This window comes from Thunnus albacares, chromosome 22 (assembly GCF_914725855.1).
Source record: "Thunnus albacares chromosome 22, fThuAlb1.1, whole genome shotgun sequence".
In the NCBI taxonomy this organism is placed as follows: Eukaryota; Metazoa; Chordata; class Actinopteri; order Scombriformes; family Scombridae; genus Thunnus; species Thunnus albacares.
The window spans coordinates 16,111,292-16,124,824 of NC_058127.1; the positions used below are offsets into that span (position 1 = coordinate 16,111,292).

Here is a 13,533-nt window from a genome sequence, read left to right on the forward strand (position 1 = left end):
CTACCAATGCCTCTTTTTTGACACTACCAATAAGAATTATTAGTGCTCGAAATTTTCAAATACACAGATAGGGGCTTGAGAGTCACCATTATGGCAGAAATATGAAAAATAAAGCTGAAACAGTTAGTCGATTAATTGATAAGTCTAAACTGTAAGGATTTTGATCTTTTTTCTTTGTTATATCACTGTAAAGTAAGTATGTTTGAGTTCTGAACTGAAACTGAAATTTGCAGATATCACTTCTAATGGTTCTCTGAATTTTTGGTGAGCATTATTCCATTTTTCATTTTAATAGACTGACTCAGTGGCTCCCAACTGGTTGGTCGCAGTCCAAAAGCAGAGCACTAGTCCATTCTAAGTGGGTTTTGAGTGGGTCAACTTCATCAAAAAAACACCAATGAAAATGTTACTTTGAAACGTGGCTAATTTCCAGAATATCACTTTCATTTTGAAGCACCATTCTCTGCTTCCAAGTAAGCAGTGTTGCCGCAACATGCAACTTTACCGTACAAATGGTATATCGATTACAGCGTGTGACATGATGTCTGAGGGGATATTTGGACTCTGAGGTCAGACCAGTTACATGATTGCAAAAATGACAGTTGCAGTCCTGTGTGCAACTATACAAACCACAAGCGACAGTCTTAGATTTCTTTAAAGCCTTCACAACACTGACAACTGTAGTGAAATTTGTCTGCGAAACAGATTGAATTTTTCATTCAGTGACAGTCACATTTAACACATTCCCCTTGTCTGATCACTGTTTGGCATTGTCTGGTAAATTAAAAGCCACACAGAGTTCTGCACAGCCGCGTGTGAGCACTTCACAATAAGCCACAAGTGACAAAATTGAACTTCAGTTGTCAAGTGCCATAATTCCATCCCCGGTGTATATTACGCAATCAACCACAGAGCCAGGAAACAAATCCCATTGACTTGATTCCTATTTAATTATTCTACTTGAAAAAATCCTTTCTGCTCTCTCTTTTCTCTGAACTTCAGGAAAATAAATCTTTACCCACTAAAAAAATATCTACCTATTTGAGAATTGCATTCCTCCTGGCTTCGGGTTTCCATTCAAGAGAACCCAACCTTCAGCACTTATTTTATTAAAACCTGAGCGAATGTGACACACGACACAATGGGGTTTCGCTGAGGTAAAATAATTGCCTAAATATGGTGTGACAGAGGAAGTTGATTCATTCTAGAGAAAACACTGCCTGTTGAGGAAAAAAAAAAGAAAAGCGTTGACAGAGTAGTGAGAGACAGCGAAATGGAAGGAGAAAGAATGACGAGAGACACAGAAAGGGACCGTGTACTGTTTCCATCACCAAACAAAACACTACATATTTCTTTGAAAGACAAAGTGTTAAGTTAGGCTACTCTGCACGCTGTCAATAGTGACGTCCATCATTGGGCCAGCCTCGGTCTATATATTGATTAAACCATCCATCACTGAAACTCTACAAGACATTATTTCTAATTAAAAAGTAAGTCGTAAATTTTAGGCTTTATTGCCAGGCTGGGGCTGTAAATAAAATTCAAGGGAGGGCGGAAACAGATTGCAGCCCCTGTCCGTGGTTTAGAGCCACCGTAAAAAGGACAGACGGGTGTGATGGCACCTTCGGGATCTTCAAAACGCAGACTGCGGGGCTGACAGGAGGGAGGTGCCCTGCTTCATCCCGGATAAACAGATGCAAATCAATAATTTCTCTGCTTGCGTTTTTATAAGACATGCGCTTCCCTCTCGGAGGGGGCTACGGAGCGGGGCTGTGCATATGGAGAACAAATATGTAAATTAAATTTTCATGGACCACTTGGGAATATGTAAAAGGAACAGCATTCGGTGTACTTGAAAACGATGTATAATCATAAGAGGTCATGAAAGTGTGTGAAAGCCCTCCATCACACGACTGGGTTAGCTGCTAAGGCTGGCAGTGACAACAAGCTCCTATTATCCATCTGTGTCTCCATTTTTCTCTCCTAAACAACAATTTTGCTGCCAAATATGCAGTCGCAGGACATTATTTAATGATCCCTGTTGATAAAGAGGCCATTAGTACACTTATACTGTAGCCAATGCTCCGACGTTTGGACAGGCAAAAACGCTGCACACCGTTCAGTTATAGCAGAGGACACTTCACATTTGACAACTTCTGATTACCTCAGCGTGTACGCCGGATGTCAGACAGTGAACTCCCCTGACAGCTAGTTGCAGAGTGGCAGAGTGTTGGTTATTTTTTGACGGGCGCAGAGGGATGTCTGATTTCACAGGTACTAGCCAAAGGGAGGGAGGGAAATAGAGGGGAATTGGGGGAAGAAAATGAAGAAAAGGCATGTCATGGGGCTCCACAACCTCTGCTGGCAACAAAGGAAAGCGTGTGCAATCATTATTCATCTGTCTCCCTTTCCCCCCTTCTGGGCTGATTTTTTTTTTTTTTCTTCCATACCTGCCAGAACGGGGAGTAGCTCTGACCACACAAGCGTATTTTGACTGTGACTTGATAATGACAGAAAGGGCTAGAGAATCATATTTGGTTAACTGCTCGCCAGACAAGTTCCTTGCCAAAGTGAAGGAAGTGGCCTTGGTCTTGGTGAGAGACAGAAAAGAGAGAATCACCCTCCGGGGGGAAGCGAGGACTAATGAGTGAGCTAAAAAGGACAAGATGGAGTGATCCTCTATAAAAAGACCAGCAGTAATCTCTTTCTCTCCTTCTTCTCCTCTCCCCTTAATGTCCTAAGAGATCTTGGCTCCTCCGTAAAGCCCGCTGCCTTCGCACATCAAACAGGGCTGATTAGAGCCGCACACCTTGCTGGAGCTGAAGCTTTGGACGGGGTGCAGTGCGAGTTCAAGGGAGACTCAATGCTACAAAAACCAAAAAGGAAAAACTCTTCCGAGTTAGCGGGCATCCTTGTGGAATAGATACATTTGAACGGCTTCCACTACATCAGCATGTGACTGTAAATACCGACTTCAGTCTACTTACAATATCTCTAGCCCAATGCCTTGGAGCTCAAATAACATCAGTGCCTTTCAAATTAGGGCCATTGCTGCTTTGGATTCGTCTGTCATGTCAGATGATATCAGCATAGCCCCCAGAGGTGCACGCAGCGCTTGAATCTAATCGTCATCAACAGATCGTCCTGTTCGTTTACATTAGCATAAACGGTCACGGAGAGGAGGGGAGCAATAGGGAGACACAGTGGGAGTGGAAGGAGCGGAAGGGCTGGCGAGAAGATGATGGAGAGAGACCACTGGAGCTGCCGTGTGAGTTCGCTGTCAAGGGTGTTGTTTTATTAAGACGCCGGAACTGTCAGGGCAGGTATCAGGAGAGGAGGCCCGGGCACATGACAAGACACTCGGGCACTAACATCCCAGTAACCCTTTCTCATACTGAAATAGCTCTGTCCAAATTTACCGTTCTCTCTGTCAGACTCGAGGGGGGGGGCAACATGGTCGAAGGGACTCTTACCGCTACCAATCAAGACAATTGAAACGTTCACCCACATAGCCATCTGGGACTGGCAAGGTGTGTGGTGACAGGCGATACACAATGTTTGTGTGTGTGAGATGGTTTGGGAGAGAGAAAAACTACGAATGCTTACAAAAGTGTATTTTTCTAGAAGCAAACCTAGCGTTAGCATCTTTTAATGTCTGAAATAACAGCAGCTAAAGATATTGATTTCTAAAGAATGTGTCAGCGCGGGGTACGTCAGTATTCTTTATTTAGTGAGATAAATAATTTGCTGGACTTAAAATGCATGCATGCAGAAACTTATTTTTTTTTATCATGATAATGCAGTTCAAGAGAATGATGGAGGGCCACTGAGGACATAAATATTATATGGGAAGAAGGGTGGAGGGGGTGGGCATGCAATGTCTCAGCAGACACAACGATAAGCAGAAGTACATGCGCTGTATGTAGCTGACATACACTCATATGCTAATCAAGCGCACACACACAGAGATACATATAAGGAACTCAACAACACTGAATAATTGAAGTTACAGCTGCCGTATGTTCAGAAAAAAATAGTAGCTCAAACTAAAGTAAACAAATGTCCAAGTGTGGCGACTTTTTGTGTGAATCTTCCTTTAATTTATACAAAAACAGGCAGCAATACACAAATAAGCCTAATTGATAGTATTCCTTAACGATTCTGAAAACACATAATTAATGTATATGAGTTCTTTGAGGTTAAAAAAACAATATGCAGATAATTTAGCAAATCCAGCACATAAACACATCATATTTTTGCACGATATTCATCTTTTCTTACAGTTTATATTTATATGAGTGTGTATCAGAGGCCTACGTGATGTTTTCGTGCAGTTGCATGTTGCTGCGTGTTCTCACATGAACTCTGCTCCTATTGAGACCGAATGACCGCAAACATGTCTGAGCAAATATATTTCCCTCAGGGTGCATGTCGTCAAGACAACAAGCAATTTGCACACAGGCTCAACACGTTTTTTATTATCTTGCCACTACATCAAGCAATGTGTGCCTTTTAAATAATTCGGTCACTTAGAGGGTTCTGACGCTCCGCGTGGTATCCTCGAGCCAGGCCGTTTCGGTGTCGACTGTAGTTGCCCGAGTAACAGGACGCGTCAACAAAGGCAAAGTCAACTACCTCTGGATAGGATTCAAATTCAAGAACACTGCTGACATAAGCCAAAAGGACTTAACTCCTTTTTCCATTCAAATGACCTGTTTTGCATCATTTCGAGAAGTCCGGCCAGGATCACACTATAAAAACAAATGGCAGTGCTTTAAGATAACAGAACCAAAACTTGGCAGGGCTAACATCATCACTGGCCATTATGGTCAAACACACTTGAATGGCGGATGCTAATGGGCAACCATGTTGGGTATGCAAAGCACTGCAGGAGAGTGCAGAGGTTCATACTCTCTGACGAGGCTGAAAAGAGGTTTTTGTAGTGGAGCAGTTTTTTTATACTTTTGTGTTTTAGTTAATTCAGCAGGTGGGTCATTGGGATCAGTGCTGAGCGAGTCAAAGTATATGAAGATCTGGGATTTTGTACTTACACACCTGTTTCAGATTACGTGTCTGGCATTTTGGGGTTCTGTGAACATGTGAGCTATAACACTGTGCATTAAAAAGCAATTTGATTTTTGGGAGTTCATAAACTTACACCAGTTTTGGCCATTAGTGGGGATATGGGACAGGAACCACCAAATGTCAAGACATAAATATGAGATGATTCAACTTTGGAACAGACTCATGAATATGCCTGAACAGAGGTTCACGAGAGAGATTTTTTTAATTGGGACATTTTGCATGGACACCCGTGGATTTGTGAGGTAAAATGCTTATTTTGTATGATCAATTCTCTTTTTTTTTTCCCAAAACAGATCACAGATACCCAGTACAAACTGTTCCTGATGTACAAAGAAAGATGGTTTCTTGATGTTTGGTACAAACCTAAATTACAAACATATTGTCTGATGAGAAACAACTTTAGTGTGGACTCTTGTGTGAGGCGGAATTTATCCAAAAGTCTAAAAGATACGTTAGGTTCAGGGGCATTACCATTAAGACATTAAGCCCATTTTATGTTTTATTGCTCATTACATATTTAAGGGCTACACTATTTAATAAAATGTCCTTAATTTCTAATTAATTTTATGGATGAATGATAATAAAAAACTGTGTTTCAGGAAAGGGACCTTTTGTGTGGTGAATTTTATTTGCAGAGCACGGTGCAGAGGACAAAGTTCTTTGTTTGCAATGTAATGGGTTTTTTTTTCTTCCCACCACTGCAACTGTGTTTTGGTGTTTTATAAATCCATGTGGGCTGAGCACTTGTATCTGCATGACACAATAAATAAATAAATTATAATTTAAAATAATAGATTTTGGCTCAGTAAAATCCTTCACATAGTCATCCCAGACATCCTGTGGCACTTCTGCTTCTGTTATCTGTAGAATCATTGCAAAAATATTGTTTTGGTACATCAAGCATGATTTTTGCCTCCCTAAAAAGATTTCCCTGGAATAGATTAGACTTAATTCAAGGTGACCACAAATTAGGCAAAAAAAAAGGTGCATCAAATGAAGGTTGGTAATTTCATGTTGGGCTGCATTAGGATATTTATCATCAAACCGATCCCTGGCTTTTAATTCATTTGACATCTTTCAGCACTAATACAGTATCTGATTTCTGAGAAGCACCAGTACACAGTCACAGCGTGATATCTGGAGGGAAGCAGCGGGTTGCAGGAAAAGTCACTGAAATGTGTTTCCACACAGGAAAGAGACGGAGGCCATTATGTCTGGACCAGATTTACGTTTCATATCTAAAAAAGCTCGAGCCAGCGCCACGCACAACTACCGCCTGCTGCTCTCAATGTTATTCAAATGACAGCACGATTCTATTTTCACCTTGCAACTAATGTGACCATTACTCCTATGTCAGCAACATTTACTGTGTTGGATATGCTAGAGAATTGGCAAATTAATTCACATTCACTGGGTATCGCTAAATATGGGATTATCCTGGAATGTGTCTGTTGTTGCTGGGATTGAGATCAAATGTAGTTCCCAATTATTTTCCTTTGAAATCTCCCATCCCATCAGTTCTCAAGAAACAATCCCATAGAGAATATGAGCTTCTGTGGTCTTATCAAAAAGGTGATATGACACATTCGCCCACAGTGCCAGTTTTTATGTCTTATCCTTGTTGAATACAATGTTGTTAAAAAAAAAAAAAAAGCATAAAAACATCAACACAGGATGGAAAAGCAATTTAAACAATGTACGCACAAAAAAAACAATATGCACTGCTGCAAGGAAGTTGTTAGGAAAGAGAGGAAAGGATGGGTGGTTGCACTGAGTCAGATGGAGGGGAAACGGGGTAGATGGATGTAGAAGGGTATGTTTCTGTGTGTATGGGTGTGTGTGTGTGTGTGTGTGTAAGGCTGCAATCACACCAAATCTGGCAATGTGTGAAAAATGGCAGTCCTCCCATTCATTGAATGGGGGGCAGTGCGTTTACGCTGCGGGAGTGGGCTCAGCAAAAAAACGCAGCGGCCGTCAGGCAAGAAGCTGAACCGGATTCAACTTTTGCCAAAATGCAACCCGACGTCACACTGTGACGGCCAGTCACATACATGCATTGGCACATTCCTGGTGGATTACTTTGTAACGTGACCGCCGTATTCGGCTGTTTACCTCGATGAAAGATAGTCGTGAAAACTTTCCTGCGCAATGTTTTGATAAATCCTTAAACGCATTAATCTGTAACTCCAACTTGACTCCCTGGATCATATTTCATAGTCTCATCAGTACCGCAAACAACACGCCCCCGACATCATAGCCCCCTGTGTCGTGGTGCCGGATTGCCGGGTTTGGTGTGAATGCAGCGAGTGAGGAGAAGTGAAGGGGGGGGGCTGTGGGGCGTCGGCAGGCAAACCTATCATCCACAGAGCCCATCAGTAAACTCTGGAGGGCAAACAATCTCCCTAATTGAATTCAATCCAGCCTCACCACAGGAGACACCGAGGCTAGTGGCTCCATTCAGTATGGAGAGGGTTGGCGGATGGAAGTGTGTGTGTATGTGTGTATATGTGTGTGTGTGTTGGCTAGATGAGGAGGGGAGGGCTTTAGCAGGCATGACAAGTGAGCGAAGAAAGGAAAAAGGAGATAAGTAAAAGAAGCAGAGAGCAAACAGGGTTGTGGAAGACAACAATGACAAACAGACAGTGAGAGGAGAAAGAGCTCGGTGCGTGAAGGTTTTGTTGGTTGGTGGGGGGGTGTTGGTGGGGAGGGGGGGTACAGGGAGCAAGAGACTTGAGGCGTAGAGAAATGGAAGCCAGCTGCGCTTTTGCATGATTACACTGAAAACATCATTTGCATCAGGGAATGAAATCCAAACACGCTCTGTAGATACGTATGGTTACCGACCAAAAAGCCCTCCTTGTCGCTGACGGCAGAAATTAAAGGCTTACCAGTGATGTCCCGTAGATTTGCATATGAAGATGAGTACCTATCCTGAATAATTTTCATAAACATCTTATTGCGCACAAAGAACAAGCTCAATCGGCCGACATGAATGCTCTTCGTTACTGCGCTGTGTTGGGGGAAACTGCTTATGCACATAATCTAGGGTCTATTGTGTATTCATGACACTTTCACCTCAGGAGTCAAATCTGATGTTGTCAAAAATGGTGATAAAACTGTTCAATACCTTGTTGCGAGGTGTGTGCTTCTTGAAGGTTCTCCTCAAAAATCCTGTATATCACATTCCAGATAATAAAACCATGTTCCGTTCTGGAAGAAAACAGAGAGAGGAAGCAGGTTAGGAGACATAGAAAGCCCAGTCTTGCATCTGTAAAACATGGCAAACACTTATTCTTTCAAAATGGGTGACAGGGGACATCATTAAATAGTTCAGTAGGAGGAACTTTTTAATGTCTGCCAACATGAGTGAGTCACCACTGAGAGGTCTGTGCATATGTAGGACATAGATTTATTTAGAAAAACTCCAAAAAAAAAAAAAAGCTACTAAAAATAATCGTGTTTTAATGCCAGATGTGTCAGTTTGTCATTGCCGCTTCAGATACAAGTTCTACATTTTGGTCTCTACTCGCTCGACCGTCATTAAGTGGCATCTTCATAAATTTTTCAGCTGTTGTCTGGTTCCCACACTGGCGATAGAGCCTGATTGCCGCTGTATGAAGTGCTATTCAGGTCACATCAGCTTTTAATGGTTGATTTATTAAGGCCCAACAGGGGCTTGGTGATAGGCTGCAGGACAAAGAGCCTGTTTTAAACTGCATTAACACTCTGCAGTAAATATCCCATACAACATTAGCATTTTGATGACCGCCTCCCCCAGTCACCTTTTGCGCCGTCTCGTTCACACACCCCCCCCCCCCCCCCCCCGTTCACATTTTGCTCTCCTGCTCTGCCTCTTCGCCTTCGTATCAATCCATCATTTGCATGGGCCACTTTCCTTCTTTTAGCCTTCGTGTCACTCCTCTCGTTACATTTTTCACTCATCGTATCCGATACGAACCTTTGCCGGGATCAAATCAGTGCATACAAGTAAAGGGGTTATGTTTCATTATGGCTGAATTAGTGAGTTTGACAGAGGTAAAGTCAAATTGCATTCAACTGTTTCGTCCTCACCTTCAAGGGTCAAAAAAACACGTCACCTTAAACCCCCCCCCCCCCCCCCCCCCTCTTTGAATGCAAACTAATTAAATCTCACTCGCAATCATAAAAGTGATGAGCACCACTGCTTTTGTAATTTGTGTCTGTGGCAGGTCAGGGTCTTGAATAATAAGCCATAATTAAAAAGTTTTAATCAGTAGTACTTTGTTTACAACGCGAACGAGGGAGATATCGCACCTTTTTTTTTTTTTTTTTTACTATTATTGAAGCCGTCACATATCAGACAACCCAATTATTAACGTTTATGTCAATAAGTCATTAACAAAGCACAGACAAACTAAATTGAGTGAAAAACATGTCCCTTTTTTTTTTTGTAGTGATCATCAGGTTTGATGTTGTGCATGTGTCCTTGATGAAAATGTTTTTTTTTTTTTTTTTTTTTCAAACTGTGCAGAGATACTACAAAAGGAAAAAAAAAAAAAAAAAAATCTCAATTATATTGCCAAACTTCCAAATATCATCTGGGCACAATGGACGACCGAGCTTGGCTTCCGAACAAGCGCTAGGTTCCATGCTTCATCAAATCTGCTGTTCATTATGTTTGATCAAAATTGAGACTTTGGCAGAGAAAGCAGATGCCATAGGTCAATTCAGCTGAACCGCTGAGCTAGTTTGGTCAACATAGCATCTGCCAGTCATTTAGCGAGCCTGGAAGTGTTTGGAAAGGAAAACAATCACACCATATTGCAACAATCCTAACCACAAACTGTTGCAAAAAAAAAAAAAAAAAAGAAAAAAAGAAAAAAAGGAGAGGCCGAGTTCACGAGACAAAAGAAAATAAAAGTAATATTCCAGACATTTAAACGGCCAGTGCTTGGCTTTCATCATCTGCTTACACCAGACCCCCTTTTTTTTTTGTTTAGATCTAATTCATGATCATTAAAGCAAATGTTACAAATTGAATGCTGCCTTCACACACGTATTTACCCCTGTATCCAGTGACGCCCGACTCTCTGATCTTCCTCGCTATCACAGCCAAATTCAAACCTGCTCTCTAATAATCATCAGTGTTAAAGCACTGGCAGTAGAGCTGAAGCTTCCAAAATATCTTCAAAGGGTTTTGGACCAGAGAAATGTACACCAGGCAGTTCTAGGCATTCAAAGTAACCCTGTACCATTAATACTAGCATGTTCATTCCAAAGATATGCAATTTGCTTGAAGTACTAAGGCACAGATGACCCAATACTGAGTGAGATAGATGCTTATTAATGCAAGGTTGTTCATTAATGAAACTGTAGAGTTACTCAGGGCTGTGTTAAGTTTACACTGGAGTACAACATAGCTTGCAACAAGGTTTCAGTGTTATCCTTGAAAGAGAAATCTGGTAACCTCCAAAGTCAGACCAAACCTGTTTTTGGTTTAAGGCTGCAACTGACAACTTTCTTTATAAATTAATCTGCTATTTTTTAAAATTTTGCTGAATTAGTCTACAAACAGTCACAAAATAATGAAAAATTCCTGTCACTTTTTCCTGAAGGATAACATCTTCAATTTTTTTTTTTTGTCTAGACAAAAGTCCAAAACCCAAATATGCAATCACATTAGTTAAAGATCCTCACAATTGACTGTTCTCTCCCTCTCTCTTGCTAACTCTCGCTTCTCCTGGCAAACTTCGCAACAATAACAGCCGCACATTTCTAGCAGGCAACTGTCAGTTTTGCCGCCTGAAACTGACGACCGCCGCTAACAGATTTTATAAAATGGAGCTTAGAGGAAGTTCAAGCAGGAAGACTATCTATTACTCATTCAGTCATTCTCATTCCTCTCTCTCTGTCTCTCTCTTCTCCCCTGCTTCTCCTGCTCGCCACAATTCCTATCAGCCTATCACGTCTCAGCTGCCAAACTTCAAATCTGTTCTTCTCTCCGTCACTGTCAGCTGTCGTTTTCGGTGCGAATCGTCCTCAACCCCCGTTCAACCTCCACTTCATCACGTCAACACCCGGGGTCTGAGATCACCAGAAGCCCCGCTCTTCTTCTCATCATCCAGATCTCAACATTCCCTTATTTATCACCAACCATCATCTTACGGTGGTGATTAATACTCTCCTATTCTACTCTCGCCTTCACTTCCCCCCTTTATAAATATAATGACATGACAATGGGGTCTAATTGCCAAAGACTTTTCACATTTTCACCTTATTATGAATGTTCAATAAAAGTATCACTTATAAAAATTGAATCTCTCCTCATTGAACTGTATTAACTTGCTAATTAAGCTAACATTAGCTCCATGAGTTGGTTGAAAACACCATCTTCTGCTGACATATTAATATTTCCAGCTGACTCATTAGCAATTAAGCAAGTGTAAAGGGGGTCGTTGTTAAGCACTTGGCATGATACTGTGCTATACTGAGAATAAAGTAGTTAAGCAAACAGTCACTTGAGAAGAAGGGCATTTTTTCCTGTAAAATGACTTAGCTGATTGATTGTAAATCAAAAAAGATGCCAATTCATATTATGTTAATTGACTAATCAATTAGTTGACATCATTTAAAAAGGATGCAGAAAAAAAAATATGGTACTTATGTTATGGGTTAGCTTGCTATGAACTTTTCGCTGGCTGCTAAGGATATGCAACCAGTCAGTATTACAGAGAACAAAGAGGTAATGTGAAAGATTTTTTCTTGACAAGGGAGCCTGCCAGGATCGCTAAGTGACAGATTCCCCATTACTGAAATGCCCAAGAGGAGGTATTTGGCAACCTGATAGCATTAGAAAAAAAAAAAAAAAGTCCAAGGAAGAAATTATTCGGCCTTTTTCTTTTTCACATTATCTACTGTACTGAGTTTTTAGTTCCCATGGCGGAAGGAGTGTTTTCTAAATTACAAAGTGATGAAACACAGACAGAGTATCCTGCTTTCACTGCCACGAACTTGCACCCAAATTTGATTTCACACTCCCAAAAGTGATTCATTACAGCGCAGTGTGCTGAACATCGTTGGTGAATGTGGTCACAGGAGCAACAGACCATATGTCTGACCACACCCCACACATGATGTAGGGTGTAATTGTGCCTTTCTTCCATGAAAAATGTGGAGTTTCATCATCTTTTATAATGTTAGCTTAAAATAGGAAGAGAAGGGTGAGGTGTAAATATAATTTTACAACAATCTGAGCGATCCTTCTCTTGTATTTGTGTGCATGCATTCTCTGCATTGTAGCAGCGAACTAGCATTGCCCTGGCTTCTACTGTATGTCTCAATTAGCTCACAAAGTCACATTGATGAATAGATCGAGATGTTGGAGCTGGTCATTGTGGACTTAGTTTCATCTAAATAAGTGTATAAAATACTTGAATGTAAGTACAATATGTTTAATCTGAAAAAAAGTAATTACACACTTGATCAAAAGCATATGAAATAATTATTAGCTCAGGGTTTTCCCTGCCTAAAGAGAGCAGTAGAAAATATTACCAAACAGAACAGAAATGAAAAGCAAAATATGACACAAAAACCCAATTAATATATTTTTGTGATATTTCGTTGTGTGCTTCTCCACAGCCTGTGTTGCTGTGCGGTTACCTCAGCCCCAGGCTTTAAGGTAGACAACTAATCAAGATGAAAAGCACTGGGGCATGAATTTGACCAATTGAAGGAAAGCAGGGCAGGATGAACAATACTCACGCCGCCTCAAGGCAAAAGTTGCATATTGTCGTTTTTTGGGCATTCTTGAAATACATTTGAGGCTGGAGTACCAGCTTATCATTGTTGCCTACGTATAAGAAAAAAAAAAAAAAATACTGTCATGAAAACAAAAGCACATATGAAAAAGCAGCGGACGCATGCAGCCGCTGTATGACTGATCCAAGTCGACAGCCTGTGGTGTGTCTCTATAAAAGCATTTACTGAGGCATAGCACCGTGGCCTGCCCAAAGCTCATCAAAGAGTGGCTTATTTTATCAGCCAAGTGGAAAATGTGCTGAGAAAGAAAGGGAGAGGCAATAGTGAGGAAGTCAGCGAGAGTAACTAAGCTATTGTGCCCATCGCTGACCCAAACACCCGTGTTACAGTAGTCACGGGCGCTCACAACAAAAGCCTTAATCGGCGGAGCAGGGCTCTAAATTAAATGACCCTGTGGTTGTGACACTGTAACTGACAAGCCAGCCTGTGCATGCTGAGGCCAAAGGCAAAAGAGATATGGCTAATGAATAGAAAATGTATTGAAACGGTGGCATCTTTTACAAGTGGAGCCAACCCTGAGTAACCTACATACTCCTGAGTGAAGTATGCGCCGTTAGTAGTAAGAACTACTTACAGTGTTGAAGCTATTTCATACTTTACACAGACTTTCAAATAAGCTGCTCTCAGAGAAAGAAAAATACCAGGCTTCAT

At 41.3% G+C, this 13,533-nt stretch overlaps 1 protein-coding gene across 13 annotated transcripts in view; it reads right to left on the reverse strand.

The window, feature by feature from the left end:
• LOC122973443 (adhesion G protein-coupled receptor L3-like) overlaps positions 1 to 13,533 on the reverse strand; it is a 243,642-nt gene that overhangs the window by 187,077 nt on the left and 43,032 nt on the right. For 12 of the 13 annotated variants that reach the window (XM_044340968.1, XM_044340969.1, XM_044340972.1 and 9 more), the window contains one exon: positions 8,213 to 8,295. The gene's annotated coding sequence lies outside the window, so the exon portion shown is untranslated. Of the gene's footprint in view, positions 1 to 2,164; positions 2,278 to 8,212; positions 8,296 to 13,533 lie in introns of all 13 variants that reach the window. The other variant, XM_044340970.1, reaches the window with a different exon arrangement.